Source organism: Vicia villosa, linkage group LG4 (assembly GCF_029867415.1).
Source record: "Vicia villosa cultivar HV-30 ecotype Madison, WI linkage group LG4, Vvil1.0, whole genome shotgun sequence".
NCBI lineage: Eukaryota > Viridiplantae > Streptophyta > Magnoliopsida > Fabales > Fabaceae > Vicia > Vicia villosa.
In genome coordinates this window covers 159,613,056-159,630,648 of record NC_081183.1, presented here as the reverse complement: position 1 = coordinate 159,630,648, position 17,593 = coordinate 159,613,056, and the positions used below count along the sequence as shown (strand labels likewise).

At 32.8% G+C, this 17,593-nt stretch overlaps 1 long non-coding RNA gene across 2 annotated transcripts; it reads left to right on the top strand.

Annotated features, from left to right (window-relative positions):
- Positions 1-3,555: 3,555 nt before the first annotated feature.
- On the top strand, positions 3,556-6,261 carry LOC131600110 (uncharacterized). 2 transcript variants are annotated; one of them, XR_009283012.1, is made up of 4 exons: positions 3,556-3,689; positions 4,039-4,119; positions 5,122-5,385; positions 5,973-6,261. It is a non-coding gene; the product is annotated as an uncharacterized LOC131600110 (long non-coding RNA). The 2 variants fall into 2 exon arrangements; XR_009283011.1 differs by having other exon boundaries at positions 3,565-4,119.
- The last annotated feature ends 11,332 nt before the right edge of the window (positions 6,262-17,593 follow it).

Genomic DNA, 17,593 nt, shown 5'->3' with positions numbered 1-17,593 from the left:
GTGTAAATTGGTTTATGTAAGATTGTGGGCTCTCCTTCTTCCCTTGAATGATCCCTCCCAAAGGTGCTACCATTACAGGCTTCCTTTTTCGGGAATCAAATTGAGTAGTGAACCTTTCACAAAAATCTGTCTAGGATCCAATACTCCCATCTGACAGACCATTGAACCATGGTCAGGCCCACCGAACTAGAGTTAGCGTAAACGCTTACATTTGGAGGCGTTGCAGCATTGAAGTAATTCATCCGGTCGTTGATTAGTTACACATGCTCGTCCAGATCTTCCTTTCCGTTATACATGCCATCATGGGATGCTTCTCTAAGGACTTTGGTATTTTGTTGTCCAAATTGCGGGCGCATAAATTGGGATGTCAATTTACATTAACGATGATCACCATGGAAATTATTTGTTCGGAGCTCTAAAGTTGGGAATTTTTTCCTTGCGTGGACGCGGATGGAGGGGAAAGTTCCACTGATGACACTTTGGGGAGGGATGGAGGAAGTACCCTCCTCTATGCAAATTCCCCGATCCCGACCATATTATTTAAATTATATTTTATATAATATATAATTATATAATTTTACATTATTTTTTATAAAAATATTAATATATTAGAATATGAAGAGTCAGTTGGTAACTTTTTTATTGTATAATCTATTGTGTCACTACTGAATTACCAAACTCTAGAAAAGTGCATCCAATACATGCAATGTACACACCATCTCCTCTTTTTCTTTTCTCAATTCTCTTTGTTTCCTCCGTTCATCAGCTCATATGTTCTCATCATCATCACATCAAGATAATTACTCTTTAAATTCACTTTACTTCCATTAGTAACACGTTTTTCATTCAATTATTAAATTAATAGTTATGTTTTTATGATGAGTGTGAATGAACCAAGTATCTATAGATTTTCTACACTCACACATAATGTATCACTCACACATAATGTATCACTCACACATAATGAACCCGATATCAGTTGAATAATTTTAATTTTACAAGAATAGAATTAGCAACAAAAAGTGATTTTACTCTTTTTTTTTATTGATATAAGATATATTTTTTCTTTTAAAAAAGGAAAAATGCAAAATATATGTGTTTTTTATATAAAAGAAAAAAAAATAAATACTAGTGTCGTAGTTTTGATCGAAAATTAAATAAATTTTCTAAAACTCAATCTCCGTGGGGATCTGTGAGGATGAGGATGGGGAAAATATTCCTTCATAGCGGGGATCAGGGACAGGGATGGGGAAAATTTTGGGGGGTGGGTCGAGGAGCAGGGAAGTATCATCCGAAAATTCCATGTAGCGCTGACACCCCTATGCACAAAGATTGTTTCTACTTATTCTTCGACGAATGAATTTATGCCTGATCTAGGGGGAGTGTGGTTGCCTTAATCCCCATTGGGACTTTTGGTAGGACTTTGGTTCTTATTTCTCCTTTGTTGATTCTTTAACTTGAGAGCTTCATCTTTCTTTGTTTCAGCCGATTTAAAGACGATAGTTTGAGTTCTCCTTGATATAACCTCTTGGATGATGCTCTATCATGAAGGCGCATTGTGAAGTCTTTCTTCGATACGGAGCAATATTTCCTCTATTGCTTGCAAGTTCTGCTACCAAAAAATGTCGTACATGTCATTCAGCAATTTGTTGGCGCCTTGCAGCCCAAGGTTAGCCCGCAACAGTTGGAAACCAAGTAAGACTTCTGGTTGTGAAATTGGTGGTGTAGTCGAAGGTTGAATTGGAGGAGATTGGACAAATCCAACTATCTGAGGAGCCTGGAACAGATCTATATGTAATGGAGTTTCCGTTACTTGTTTTGCGACACCTAGCGCAAGAGTATGAGGTTGAATGATCATTGCTTGGGAAGCAATGACTTCACGCATCGTGACAAAACGAGTAGCCATAAATCTAGCCATTGCCGATTCCCACATACGATGCCACTATCCTGTACTGGAACTAGAATTAAGTAGGATCAGAAATAATGGTGGATCTCCAATTCCAATTCCACAGAGAGGAGGTTGACCTGGAATGTTAGAGCTTCAACGCTCAAGTTAGTATATGAGGGAGAAGAGTTAATTAAAATTGAATTTAAAACTCAGTACCTAAATTAATGCACTCTCTATATAGAGTGGAGAAGAAATAACAAACTTCTATTTATTAGACATCAATTGTGGAGAGTCGTTGAATGTATTTGATGTTTGGATCTCCTATACTTGTCTACAGACTCGTTCTTGTGTGTTGAGAAGGTTTTAGAAAAATTGTAGCTTTGTTGGAGTGGTTAGCCAAAGATTAATAAAGTTGGTCTAGAATGTATGTGTGTTTTGATTGAAATACTTGAGTGCAATTTTCTCTTACATACGACAATGCTCGATTATCAATATTTGGAAAATATTTTTTAATCTATAGTATTGCATTATTGAAAAAGAAATTAGAAGTAATAAATTGAAAAACAAATTAGAAGTAATAAGAATTGAAAATCACATTATTAATCTTAAAAATAAAAATACATATCTCTCCTTACCATATTCTTCAAAAATAATAATTTATATACATATCAATCTAATGCTCATCTTAATGTAAATGCTCCACCACCAGATGATTTTTTGGTTGTGTTTCTAGCTGACGATAAAATTGAGAATCTTTGTGCCTGAAGTGTATAATTCTAGTGTCACGTCCTCACCTTATTGCCAAAATATAAGATAATTTCATATGCCACCCAATATAGGTGAAAAGAACCATGTGAAAACCCTAAACTGCATAGGTTACCAGAAGTCTATTTCCGAACGCACCCTTCACATTACACAGGCAAGACCAAATATGGTGCCACCCCATTATGAAATTAAAAATCATATCGGAGATAAAACTTCAGCTATATCCGAATAGTTAGCTCCGATTAATTAGTGCGAAAAATTGAAAACTCTGCCACTTTTGCATTTCAAATATTACCGAAAGTTTAGTTTCAGAAAAATCAATAGTCAAATTGCTTAAAGCAACTATTAGCATGAACCAACATGATCATCTTCATTTCCTAAAGTTTCAATAACCCACTTCTAAAAACATTCCATTCTCAATCAAGTTTGTCACTCCAACTTTTCATTCTTGTGGTTCATCATATCATAAGGAGCTAAAGAAAGTTGAATTTAAGGTAAAGTTCATTCATTTCAATCCACATTCATCACATTAATCTTGTACAAGGTTTAATTCTTGTTGATGTCCTAATTGTCCTTTGGACCAAAAGTATTTATGGTTGATGTATTTTATTTTATTTTCTTATGCAGCAAGGTATTAATGAAGATGATGAAAAGGATGATATAAATGATGAAATTCAAGAGGACGACGTAGATGATGGATTTCAAGAGGAAGTCACTACAAAAAATAAGCCAAATAGTGGGTGTTTATTTGTGGAGACTTTTAAAAACCCCCTCAAATCAATCTAAAAAGTAGCCGGTATACTTCAAGCCATATAAATTTTTATTTGATTTAATTTAATTAAAAATATTTTTTTCTTATATCACGAGAATTTGTGTTTTTATTAGTTTGCTTTCAGTGGACCACCACTAAATCTCTTTCCCTTTTTTTCTTCCCAAAAATCTCGAATCAGTGACGAAATAGAAGCCCCATCGAAACCGGTGTCTCCTGACTCTTCTCTCCCAAATTCGGCGCATGGGCTACTTGTCTCTTACGTTGGTACGCATATTTGATTTATCGTCTTTTCTATTCCCTCATCTCCCATGTTTAGGTATTCAAAGATTCAACTTTATCTAGAACAACATCAATGGCTTGAAAGGTTTTTTAATCCCATTCTCCTTATCAATGTCCCTTACTCTCTCACCCCTTTCAAATTCAATCCCTAAAATCAAATTGATTCTTTTAGAAAACCGTATTCTCCGCATTCTTGTTGATTCAGAACAATTACAAAAAGCTCTATATTGAAGAACACAATCCTCAGATAGAATTGTACTGTGAAAAATATTCACATATAGATGTAATGTTATAACTCCCTTTTTGTATAATTTAATTTCTGATTTCCTCGTAGATATGGGCAATTCTGGTTATTTTTGTTTTAGGATAATTTGAGTCTACGCATGTGCTCAACCTACACTTAATCAAATTTAAGGTTAGTCTTAGATATCTTAACTAAAGTTCTTTTATTTTTGTTTGCTTTCAATTTTAAACTTCTATTGAATGGTAAATGTTGGTGGAATCATTTTACGATAATTAATACTTATTATTATTTTTTTTAGGGATTTAAAATTCTGAGCATGTTTTGTCTTAGTAATTTTTAGGGATTTTAGTGTTTTAGTTCTATATTAAGTTTTAGAGTTGGTTCCTTTCTTATTGAAATCGGTTAGATTTTTTATTCTTGAGCATTATGAATTGTTGTTTTGCTACTGCATTGCTTTGTATCTCACTAAGAAGGAAACAATAACCTCACCTTATCAAGCTCCTTCTCATGTGTATTAAAAATGTCTACAAATACTGAGAAAAGCAATATAACTTTTTATTGAGATTTTTTTTAAAGATCTGTCTCAAACTGAAAGCTCATAACAAGCATATATTAATATACTCCCTCCGTCCCATAATGAGTGATCCATTTGGAATAAAATGGTGTCCCAAAATGAATGATCCATTTCAATTTTCAATGCACTTTTTCCAATTTTACCCTCTAATTATTAAAAGTTTCACCATTCTCAATAAATGATAAGGGTGTTATAGTAAAAATGACATTCTCTCTCTTACTTTTATACCATTTTCTTAATCTGTGTGAAATGGTGTGCTGAGTCACTCATTATGGGACGGAGGGAGTATGTTATAGGGGAAAATCAAATTTAAATGTATCATATGATGTTATTTGCTATTTTATTTCGAATTTGAGAGCAAAAGAGAATCTCAGATTCTGTGAATATTGCACGTATATTATGTTATTTACTATTTTACCTGCAATATTTTCTTAATCAGTTTACTTGCTTGTGATCAAGTTCTCGCACTTATTTATGCTTGTGTAAGTGTTTACTCAAATGAAATACTATTGTTTAAAGTTATTAGCTGATTTGTAAAAACTAGAAATAGTCTTGTTGTTGAAAGAGTTATTAAATTCTTAGAGCTTTTATCTATGCAGAATTATAAAGTTGGAACTATGGACAAGCCAAGGATCCCCGGAAGTCAAATGAAATTCGTAAACGTTGGATCTCTGAAATTCAAAGGAAATTTGTAAATGTTGGATTTGAAATGGTTATGGAACCTTCAATTTTGATGTTAGGCGAACCAACGTCTGGACTGGAATGCGAAATGATTGGAATGCGCATCATCTCAACTCCCTCTAAGAGCTAGGAGATATGAAGTTTTTGAGAGTGAACATTTGCTTGGGAATTCACTAGCCTCGGTAAATTTTAATTTCATGTATGTATCTTAGAAGTGTTTTGTTCATTACCATTTGTAGCTTTGAAAATTTATTGTATTTCTTAACTTGAAACAAAGCATCTCATGATTGTAAAATTGGAACTAAACACATGCTTCACATTTTGTGTTACGTTAAATTGATTGTCACAACTAGAAAGTATAAAGTTTTATGTATATTGAATGATTGGGTCATTGGCTGATATGCTTAAAAGTTGTAGAAAATGCTGAAACACATTACACATGGATACATTTTACTTATAAAGTATAAATATAAATAAAAGATAACCTTATAACTAAGACCATATAAAGTGAAAATGAAGTATACTGATGACAATGTAACAATTTATGACAGGGGAAGATGATAACATTCATGTTGTGTATATCCCACATTAATATAACATACTCTTTTATAATATGATTAGCTAGTGTTTGGCAGAGATCTTTCCTTGTAATAATACTGCTATAAGACTTTTGTAGGGTGTGATAGTTTTATATACATGAATAATTAGTTTGCATAATTCTTTTTTGGTGTAACTATTGTATTTATTGAAGTTTTTTATTTTATTTCAGGTGTTATTGTTAAAAGTGAGCTTAACTCTTCTTTGGAAGATATCATATGATGAAGCTGCAAAGTTTAATGTTTTCATAGAACCTCTTAGTATAAAATTTCAGGATTATTATCTTTTCATAGAATCTTTTAGTATAAAATTCCAAGATATTAGTAATTTTGATTGTATTATTACATTTCTTATTTGAGATAGAATTTAAAACACATTGGATTTGTTTAAAATTTTATGTTTCATATGAATATTTATAAATACTATGCATGTTTTTCTACGTCTTGATATTGATTTTGTTATGGCAGAATAGTTTTGTTAAAAAAAAAAGTATATTATAACGGAGGTTACAAACCTCTCCAAATTAAAAATGCAAAAATACCAGCGTTCACTAAAAATCTCCTCAAATATACTACGGCACACGTAACTGCAGCATTATAATTTGCAGAGGTCAGAAACCCCCGCAAATAAAAGAAAAAACCTCCGCTAATAGGTGTATTTTTTGTAGTGAGTCATAGGTGACGAATTTCAAGAGGACGACATAGATCTTGATGATGAATTTCAAGAGGACGATATAAATGGTGAATTTCAAGAGGACGACGTAGATGACAAATTTTCGGAGGACGACATATTTGATGAATTTCAAGAGGACGATCTGGATGATGAATTCCAAGAAGACTAACTTGAATGAGTTGGATGATGTCTTTTTTTTGTCTTGTAGTTGAAAGCCTTAAACTTGAACTATGTTTGTTGTTTTTTTGTTGAACTAATGTTTGAAATTGATTTTATTATAATATTGCAATTTTGTGGATATACGATTAAATTTGATCTTGTTTAAGTTATAATCGACATTTTTTTAAGCCAAGCATCATCAACTATATTATTTAAAAAATAATTGTAAAATTTTATATTTTATGGGAACATTTAAAAAATAATTGCAAAATTGTATCTTTAATGGCGACACTGTAAAATAACAGCCTATAAGCTATGGCTACACTTTAGAAACGATTCTCCTGATTCATATTTAAGTCAACAATTATTAACTGTAGCCGCACACGACAACGCTTAAAAAACGTCGCCTCAGTGGCCCCATAAAATCGTCCCCTATTCCTTGTGTTTAGGCGACGTTTTTAGAAGTCGTGCCCAAAGAACACGAAAATACGTCCCCTTAGACTATAGGCAACGCTCGCACAGGAGACGCCTATAAAACGTCCCCTATTCTTTTAGGCAACAATTTTCAGAGTTAAGACAACATTTTTCAAGTGTTGCCAGAGACAACAAATGTTGTAGTGCCAATGCTTTTCCGAAACCTATTGTGTCTCAAGTTATTTCACCTCTCTTAGTTAAGGTGGTATATATTCGAAACCATATTAAAAATGAGTTAGAGTATGAATTTCGTGATGACATACTGCAGTGGATTCGTACAAAGGTCACCAAACTAGGGTTTGGTGTTGTGATCAGAAGGTCCTATAATGGTTCAGATAAAAGATGTGCATTTGTCACATTGACATGCAAAAGAAATGGAAAACGAGATGAGACATGTTCAAGAAAATGTTAATGTCTATTTAAGTTGCGTGTTTATCGATTGACAAACAATAAATAGAGATTAAATGTGATATGTGGTTTACATAATCATGATTTATGTGCAAAATTTGTCGGTCATCCAATTGCATGCCGACTCTTTTCGGAAGAGAAGAAATGTACTTCAAACATGACATTGAATTTGGTACCTCCCAAAAACATACTCACAACCTTGAAGCGCAAAAGACCCAGAAATATCTCAAATATCAAGCAAGTATACAATAAGCGCTATGAATCCAAATTAGCGCTTAGTGGGCTCAAACTAAAATGCAACACCTCTTAAAACTTTTAGATGATAACAATTACATTTCTAGGCACCAGAGATCTGAGGATAGAGTAACGGTAAGATATATATATATATATATATATATATATATATATATATATATATATATATATATATATTAGACTCATCCTGATTCCATTAAATTATTCAATATGTTTCCCATTGTACTTATAATTGATTCAACATATAAGACCAACAAATACAAACTTCTATTGTTGGAAATTGTTGGTGTTACATCGACAGAGAAGAAGTCTTCTAATGTTTTTCATTTCAAGGATGCAAGAGTACACTAATTTGAACAACATTGAAATAGAAGAAAAAAAAAAGGAAAAGACAAATGGAGTACCGCCTTTATATTTGACTGAAGACAATTATTCTGGATCATCTAAGTAGTTATTTATTATTTTAATGTATATGACATTTTGCTAATGTATCATATGTATTTTGTAGCTTGTCCAAAAATACCAATATTCAATATAGTTAGCTGTTTCTATTTATGTTTTTTTCATATCAGAGAAGTTTCCGAAGACGCTTCTCTGAAATAAATTAGCGTCACTCCGGATTTATATCTCCGGTACATTCTTTGTCAACAGATAGGGTTTGTATGGTCCAATATATCATCCCACTACTATAAATAAGCTCATTTGTCATATTGTTTCATACCAAAACACAAAAAACCAGAATGAACAACAAATGTCATGATGGAAATGTTCACTTGACCGACAACACACCATCTTGAGAATTTAAGATCAAAGAGTACACCCCTCTTAAAGATCTGCAATATATATTGCAGAACCTTCTACCATATGATAACAATAGCAAATTTGTGAAGATCGAGTACCGCTCGCCATCCATTGACAATGAAGGGAAGCTTAAGTTCATCAACCATGAACTGAAGACGAGCGTTGATTAAGGGCTATGTGGAATACTTTTACCCGTTTAGAATGAAAAGTTTCGATCAGCTGAATGCGACTATTTCAAGATCGATTGATGATATTATCAAGATGTTGCAACGTCCACCTGGATGTTGAAGTGTAATACTTGATCTATGTTAAAATCTCTTATGCATTGCTTATTTTATGATATTAATGGTATTTTGATTTTGTGAAATTGGTGTATTTCAATTCAGTTTTTCTACATTCTGTAAGGCATTATTTCATAAATATACTGTCGATTTGATATCAGAAATGTAACTCCAAAAATATTTGTGTTTTATTACATCTTGGAGCGTCCCAGAGATGTATCTCCAAAAGTTAGAGACATTTAAATATTTTTGCGCGGTGCGTTAGAAAAAACATAAGGTATGTTATGAAATTCACAAAAATGAATTCAAGTTTATCTTTAGAAAAAAAATCTTTTAAAAATTTTGATTCGTACAAACCAAAAAAACTCACTTCTCTTTAGCCGAGAAATTAACAAGAGAACATTTTAGGGAAAGATATGTTTGATTTATACATGAACCTCTATTCACACCCCTAATTTGAATTTTTTTTGGACTAATTTGAAAAAACAAAATACACTATAAAATTTTAGTATTTTCAAATAACATATTAAATCATGATTCAACGATGATTAAACGAAAATATTTAAAACTAACACCATTTCGCATATTTTAAAATAATATTTTTTAAATATTTTGAAAAATAATATTGTTAAAAATACATATAAATTATTCTTATAAATTAAATTTTTTTAAAAAAATTTTAAAGTCATTTTAGTCACATTTGAACCGTTGGAAATGAAAATTTAAATAATGAATTAATCCTACATGTTAAAAAAAATAAAACTTTCATTTTAATAAAATTATTCTCCATTTTAAGATATGAGGTAAAAATAATAGAATATTTTGTCACAGTAAAACCTTAAACCGTGTTTCAATATAAAATAATTTTTTTGGTAAAATTGCATATATTATTTTTTTAGGGTTAAATATACGATTGCCCCTGCCAATAGGGAGAGTTTTGGTTATGTCCCTCTGTAGTGTTTTTTTTTTGTGATCCGTCCCCTATAGAACAAAGATTCTATTTCCAGAAGCCCCTATTCCTTATTTGCTGACTGGACGTGGGGAATTTGCATAGGTGGCGTCCGGTTGGATTTTTTGTTTATTTTTTATTAAATTTTTAAATTCCACGTGGAATATATTATTAAATATATTATTAAATGTACATTACTAATTAATACTTTTTTTTAATTCTTGATCATGTTTTTACTAATTAATTATTAAAATAATTTATTGGGCCTAAAACACAAACTCACATCACATAGCAGCCCATTATCTAAACTTTTAAGAACAATTGTTGCAAAGAACTTTATAAACACTTTTCATATAGATTAAAAAATAACTTAATTCATATAGATTAAAAGAATAGTTTCTCTAATAGAACAAACCCATCATCACTCACTAACCACAATTTTTGGTCGTTTCCACTATTAAGCCTCTTGCTGCTAATCACCAAGGCACTTATCTAGCTGGTGGAGCTTTGTATGGTTATATATACGTGTGGCCTGTGGGAGCTCAGTTTTCATATTCATGCTTCTTTTTCAAATTTGATTATTTTATTCAAATTAATTATTTGAGCTTATTTAGTATCATAAATTCACAATACTTAATGAAAATGGATAAAATTAGTTTTTCATTTTTATTCAAATAAATCCCTGATCTTATGCTGCCCTAGTTTTAAGGATAATAAAGCCCTGGTCTTATGACCTATTTTTTAGGATTAGTTGCGTTTAAATAATCTGTTTAGTGTTTGTGGCATTGGACGTGGGAAATTGATTTGTTTGTTTCATTTTATTCTGGGATGTAAATAGCTGCGGCAGCAGCTCTATAGCACTATAGACCACAATACTGATTTGTGACTGATGTTGTGATCAGTTATGGAGGGTACAATGCAGTTATAGTCTCAGCATCGGACGATCGTACATGTAAGGTTTGTTTTACTCTTTTTGTCGCAAATTTGTTGCAGAAAAATAGATAATCAATGGAAGTATGTTTACTATTGTTTGCTTATTTCTTCAGTCTCTTATAGTTGAAAGTTTTAGTCATTTTATGATTACTTTGAACCTTCACTTATTGAAGCTTTCATTAATTTATTTATATATATATGAAATCATGTTTTCAATTTAATGTAGCCAACGCAATTTTGTTAGAAAGAGCAGTTTTTCAGTGTCAAATGTGGATCACAATTACCTAAATAGTGGGTTGTTCAAATTATGCTATGGATCAGACAGAGCTATAACACGTTATTTGGAATTCGGCTGAACACGTCTGCTCTGCTGTGGGAGTAATATATCATTGATTCATTTTCTAACCACATGTTATCTTTTCTCCTCTTGTTTTCCAGATTTTGAACATATTGACCTGTTAATTTCCTTTCTTTCATTTTTCATTTTGATCACTGTTATTTAAACCAACTATAGTTACAGTGATCCAGAAAAAAAACTAACTATAATTAGCATAGTCTCTTACCTTTAAATGTATTTAATAACTCTAATTCACAGTTTTGTGTCTTCAATTCCCTAATTTTCTTTTTTTCCCAATTGAAAACCGGTTTTTTCGCTGCGCATTGCTATTGTGGCTGCTATTAATAACATAGGGTTTAACATTTTTTTCATTTATGTCTCAACAACAAGGTTTAGCTGCTGCTTCTTAAACCGTGATCGAGAAACTTAAACACGAATACGAAAGGTCAATGGAGATATGCATATATGTTTTCAATTTTGAGGTATATTTTTTATATCTTTAGCAACACAAGTTTTTCTTCCGCTAGTTTTATGTGTTTATCTTTTCTGGGGATCTTACGAGGCTGTGTTAATATTTTCCTATAATTGAGAAGTCCTACTTATTTGTAAATTATTATTCTGGCTAGTAATCAGTAATCAAAACCTGATCCATTTTGTCTGGAAAGTCCTATTGACAATGTCTACTAGAGGAAACTATTGCTTTTTGCATTTTTCATTCGAAACATAAAAAACTCTCTTCAAGATAAAAGTTTGCACTAAGGAAATTTTGTATTGACATTTTGATGTGCTCATTCCTCGTAATTTAATTTAATTATACTCATCATGTTTATAGAAAGTTTGATATGCTTCCTAGAGGCCATGATGTTGAGCAATGCATGACGCATCCATTGTTCAAAATCATAATCTCTTAGTTGCATTTCAAACCTTTTGTAAGCATGATGGATAAACTCATATTGAATTAATTTACAACTTTAAGAAATGAGCACGTAATAACATCAATAACAAAATTCTATTATTAGTGCGAACTTTTATTTTAGGTAAGTTAAACTTCACAAATATGAAATAAAACAAATTACCATTTACACATGTAAGATAAAAATGTTTTACCTTTGTCCAAAACCATGAAGAAAATTTTATATATTTCCAATGATAAATGCTAAAAGCAAGGGTCCCCCTCCAAGACATTGTAAAGTGGATTTTTCACACAAATTAGATCAGACTTTGACTACAACCAGAGTGTTTGTTTGGCTGATTTGCTGCTTAAAGATGACAACACTACAATATTTATTGTCTCTAGCAACACTCTTTTATCCAACATGTAAATAGTGTAAACTAAAATTAGTATAGGCAACAATTTATGACTGCTACCTTTAGGGACGTTTAACAAATTATGACTAAAATTTGTCTAGCAATAGGTTATAAGCAATCCTTATTCTATCTTTAGGGACGTTTAACAAATGTTAATATAATTTTAACAAAATATTACATTTGTATATTGTTTCTATTAGAGCTAACTCTTCTATTTTTTTGGCGGTAAACTATATTTTAGTTTCACTCGAAATAGTGTAATAGAATATAATATAATTTAATTATAAATAATATAATAAATATTAATATATTTTATTTTCTTTCCAATTCGAGTTATATAACATAACCACTTTAATTATAAACAAGTCATTATATATATATATATATATATATATATATATATATATATATATATATATATATATATATATATATATATATATATATATTATTCTTTATCAAATTATACAACCCAATATTCTCAATATTGGGAATAATTCTTAGATTATAACAACTCATAAGAGAATCGATTTGGTATGTAATGAACAAAATAGTATACTCATTGATGTTTACCAACTAGAAAGTTAATAACTATGTCAACCCTTGTCTATTGTATACTTTTTAAATAAATAATAATTACAAAAAAAATTGATATTTTAAGATTAAAAAGTGTAAAATGAATAATAAAAGTATTACACATAAATGTTTTTTTTAATAAGCAATTGATTATAAGAACTCGTGCAACCCTTACAAACAGACCGAATTACACGGTATTAAAACAAATCCAAGGAACTTTATACCATTTATAAAACTACATGACCGGAGCGAAATAGAAGACCACAACCAGCTCCAAGAATGAAACATGACATTAAAACACACCTTATCAAAACTATACTCAACCTTGTCAAAAATCATGGTATTTCTCATGATCCATAGACTCCAAACCGTTGCGATCCAGATCAAATTAATCTTCGTCCTAATATTGACTTGTTTCACCTTCTCTTGATATCCTCCAAAGTCTAAAAAATCGACAAACGAAAAAGGAATATCAACACCCAACCACATGTATATTCGCCTCCAAATTGATGAAGAAACCGCACACGAGAAGAATAGGTGAGACGGGGATTCCAAGTGAGACTTGCAAAACTCACAACAAAGATTGACGGAGGCATCGAGAATTCCTCTTCTACTCAAGGCGTCTTTGGTTGGAATTCTATTAATACACAACCTCCACATAAAAATTTGAATTTTACTAGGGATGCACTCTTTCTAAATCACCTTCAGATTTCTCAAAATAGTAGGAGACCAGGCTGCCTCCTTTTTTGACTCCATTAAAACTGCTACACTAGCAGCCGTGAAGCCTGCAACATTAGGCATCCAAGTGAAACTGTCTTTCCCATCCCTAATCAACCTAACAGCTCTGATGGTGTCCAGAAAAACCTGCCAGTGCCCCACCGAACCGCTGCTGTCCGCTGCACTTGGAGTCAAGAACTCAGGATGGACCATTCTGTCCACGAGCCAAACATGAGTGGAATCCTCCCATCCAACCAGATCAGCCACCGAATGTAGAGGATTAACGGCAGCAACAAAGATAGCTGGGAACCGCATAGCAAGGCTGGTATTGGTTCCAGTCCAAGAGCCAAACCAGAAAGACACTTCATTACCAGAACCAACGGCACTGTGCACACACTCCGCCATACTTCCTTCTCCCGAAAAAACCGAGGAATCGATGCTAATAATATCCCTCCACCATAGAGAGTCCTTAGCTTTGATAGCCCACCCCCCATTGACCAACATCTTCACTTTCGGAACACCGTACCTCATAACCAAGAAATCATGCCATAAAGCCTTGTCATCCGCGAGGATCCTCCATTTCCATTTAAGAAGTAAAGTTTTATTCACCTCCTCCACATCTCTCACTCCTAAACCTCCTTTCTCTTTCGATTTGCAAACCGTATTCCAATCCACCCAATGCACACATCTCTTCTTCACATTACCACACCAAAGAAAATTGCTAAACATACTACGAATCTCTTTAATCACCATACCCGGAGCCTTGAAAAAAGATAAAGTGAAAGAAGGAATAGCATTAAGCACTGAGTTGAGAAGCGTCACTCTTCCCCCTATGGAGATGTTTTTCCCTTTCCAAATAGAAAGCCTACTTCTCAAATTATTCAAAACTCTCACCCAAGAACTCTTCCTCCTAGGATTCGCCCCTACTTTAATACCAAGGAACAAGAACGGGATGTTACTTTTAGAGCACGAAAGAAAAATAGTAGCTGTATTCAAAAAACAGTCGCCAATATTCAAACCGCACACATTACTCTTCGTGAAATTTATCTTCAGCCCCGAAACAAGCTCGAATCCTCTCAATAAAACCTTCAGATTCCAAATATTATCAAAGGAAGGTTCTCCTATAATAATGGTGTCGTCGGCGAATTGAAGAATATCAATCCTGCCACTATCACCATACTTGAAAGGCTTGAACTCTCCTAATTCCACCGACCTCGAGACCATCAAAGTTAGGCCTTCCATGGCCAAAACAAAAATGAACGGAGAGAGCGGATCCCCTCGACGTAATCCTTTGTGCACCCTGAAATCCTTTGTAGGGCTACCATTGACCAAAATTGACATGAAACTAGAGAACACACACGTCACCATCCACTTCAACCAAACCTCCCCAAACCCCATACTCCTCAAAACGAAACGAATATAATTCCAAGAGATGGAATCATAGGCCTTCTCAAAGTCCACCTTAAGCATAAGACATTTTTCCTTAAATCTTTTCGCCCAATCAATCACTTCATTGACTAAAAAAACCCCATCCATCATATTCCTCCCCGGAATGAAAGCGGATTGGTTCAAAGACACCAAATTACCAATAACCTCTTTAAGTCTATTAGCCAACAATTTCGCTAAGATTTTATATAGACTCCCCACCAAACATATAGGCCTATATTCGGATAAGCTTTGCGGATTATTGTTCTTGGGGATAAGGACTAAGAAGGAAGAGGTAATAGATTTCACTAACATACCTGTAGCATGAAAGTCGGAGCAAAACTTCAAAACATCCTCCTTGAGAAGATCCCAAAAAGACTTGAAAAATTCCAACGTAAATCCGTCCGGCCCCGGACTCTTATCCCCTCCACCAGACCAAATCGCCTCCTTTACCTCCTCTTCCAAGAACGGCTTCTCCAACCTCTCCCTCTCCGAATTCTCTAATGATTTCCAACCAAGAAGATTAGGAACCGGCCTACTCTCCACATCTTCTTTGAAGAAACCATTGAAGTGATCATGAATGTAGTCTTTGACATCCTTCACCTCCTCCACTCTACCCTTTTCACTAACTAGAGAACAAAGCGAATTACCTCCTTTCCTAGTTCTTATAGCATTAATAAACAAAAGTTAACAGGCGGACACGAGGCAGGATTGTGACGGGGCAGGAACTAGCACATCCCCAACCCGGCCCTAAACCAACAATTAAAAATGGAGCATTCTCCGCATTCGCCCTCACCCCTAATTAAATCAGAGTTTTCCCATTAAATTGCTAGATATGGCACAATTGTTTTGTTCGTGATTCGAATTTATTTGTCATGTCTTGATTTGTTCTTGATTTGGTGACCTAAAAAGGTTGCGAACTAGCAAATTAGAGGTTGGCTATGAGATCATAAGAATCCAGCATTAGATCTTTTGTGTTCCCGTGATAGAGTTGGAAATCGAACAGGGATTTGTGAAACTCGTAGGAATCGAAAGTCGAGTCCCACATACGACACCATTGTTTTGATCGCGAACTAAAAATAAATGCTCTTGTTCCAATTAGAAATCACAAATGGATGCAGTTGGATAACTGATGACCATTTGAGTCTTTGGTCAATTCAAAAATTATCTCACAGTCAATTATAATTATTAAATTAATACTTTTTTAATAGTCCACCATATAATAAAGATATAATTTAACTTCTATGTATTATCCTTTACCTACGTTTAAGCAAGAACCATTTTTAAAAAGATTTTAAAATTTTATTTGGCATTATTTGATTAGAAACTTCATTAAGAACTTTTTCAACAATGATACATAAAAAATTAATTTCTTAAAATACTAGTATATATCCACAAACAATAAAATTTGAAATGCATTTTTGTTGGAATGAGTTATTATTTTCATTGACTAAATTAATATTCTCTAAATTCATAACTTGTTTTTAAGGAACCATTCATTCACCAAGACCTTACAACAACAGCTAATAATTCATCATCAATCCCTTATAACAACAACGCTTTTTTCTTTTCTTGTTTGTGTTTCCACCCAATATTACTTGTCAAATAAAGATTTTTCCTTTTTATAGTAAGTTCATGATCGGCAATTCATTTTTTGGTTCACCCACCTTTTGAACCCACCTATATTGATAATCTGAATTCCAATGAATCATTCTCAATGCAATAATGCTCATTATACTTTCTTGTACATATTCCATTTTCCGTAAAGCAGGTGGGAAATCTTGTTTGTTGCGTGCAAGTTGACCAATCCAAAGTTGGTATAAAAGAAAGATTTGGAAATTTTGAAAAGGTGCTCCAACCCGGATGCCAGTGTGTACCATGGTTTTTTGGAAAAAGAATTGTCGGTCATGTGACTCTCCAAAGAACCATGGTACACAATGGCATCCGGGTTGGAGCACCTTTTCAAATTTTCCAGATCCTTCTTTTATACCAACTTTGGATTGGTCAACTTGCACGGAACAAACAAGATTTCCCATCTGCTTTACGAAAAATGGAATATGTACAAGAAAGTCTAATAAGCACTATTGCATTGAGAATGATTCGTCGAAATTCAGATCATTAATATAGGTGGGTTCAAAAGGTGGGTGAAAAAAAACGAATTGCCGGTCATGAACTTACTATAAAAAGGAAAAATCTTTCATTGACAAGTAATATTGGGTGGAAACACAAACAAGAAAAGGAAAAAGCGTTGTTGTTGTAAGGGAATGATGATGAATTATTAGCTGTTGTTGTAAGGTCTTGGTGAATGAATGGTTCCTGAAAAACAAGTTATGAATTCAGAGAATATTAATTTAGTAAATAGAAATAATAACTCATTCCAACAAAAATGCATTTCAAATTTTATTATTTGTGGATATATACTGGTATTTTAAGAAATTAACTTTTTATGTGTCATTGTTGAAAAAGTTCTTAATGCAGCTTCTAATCAAATAACGCCA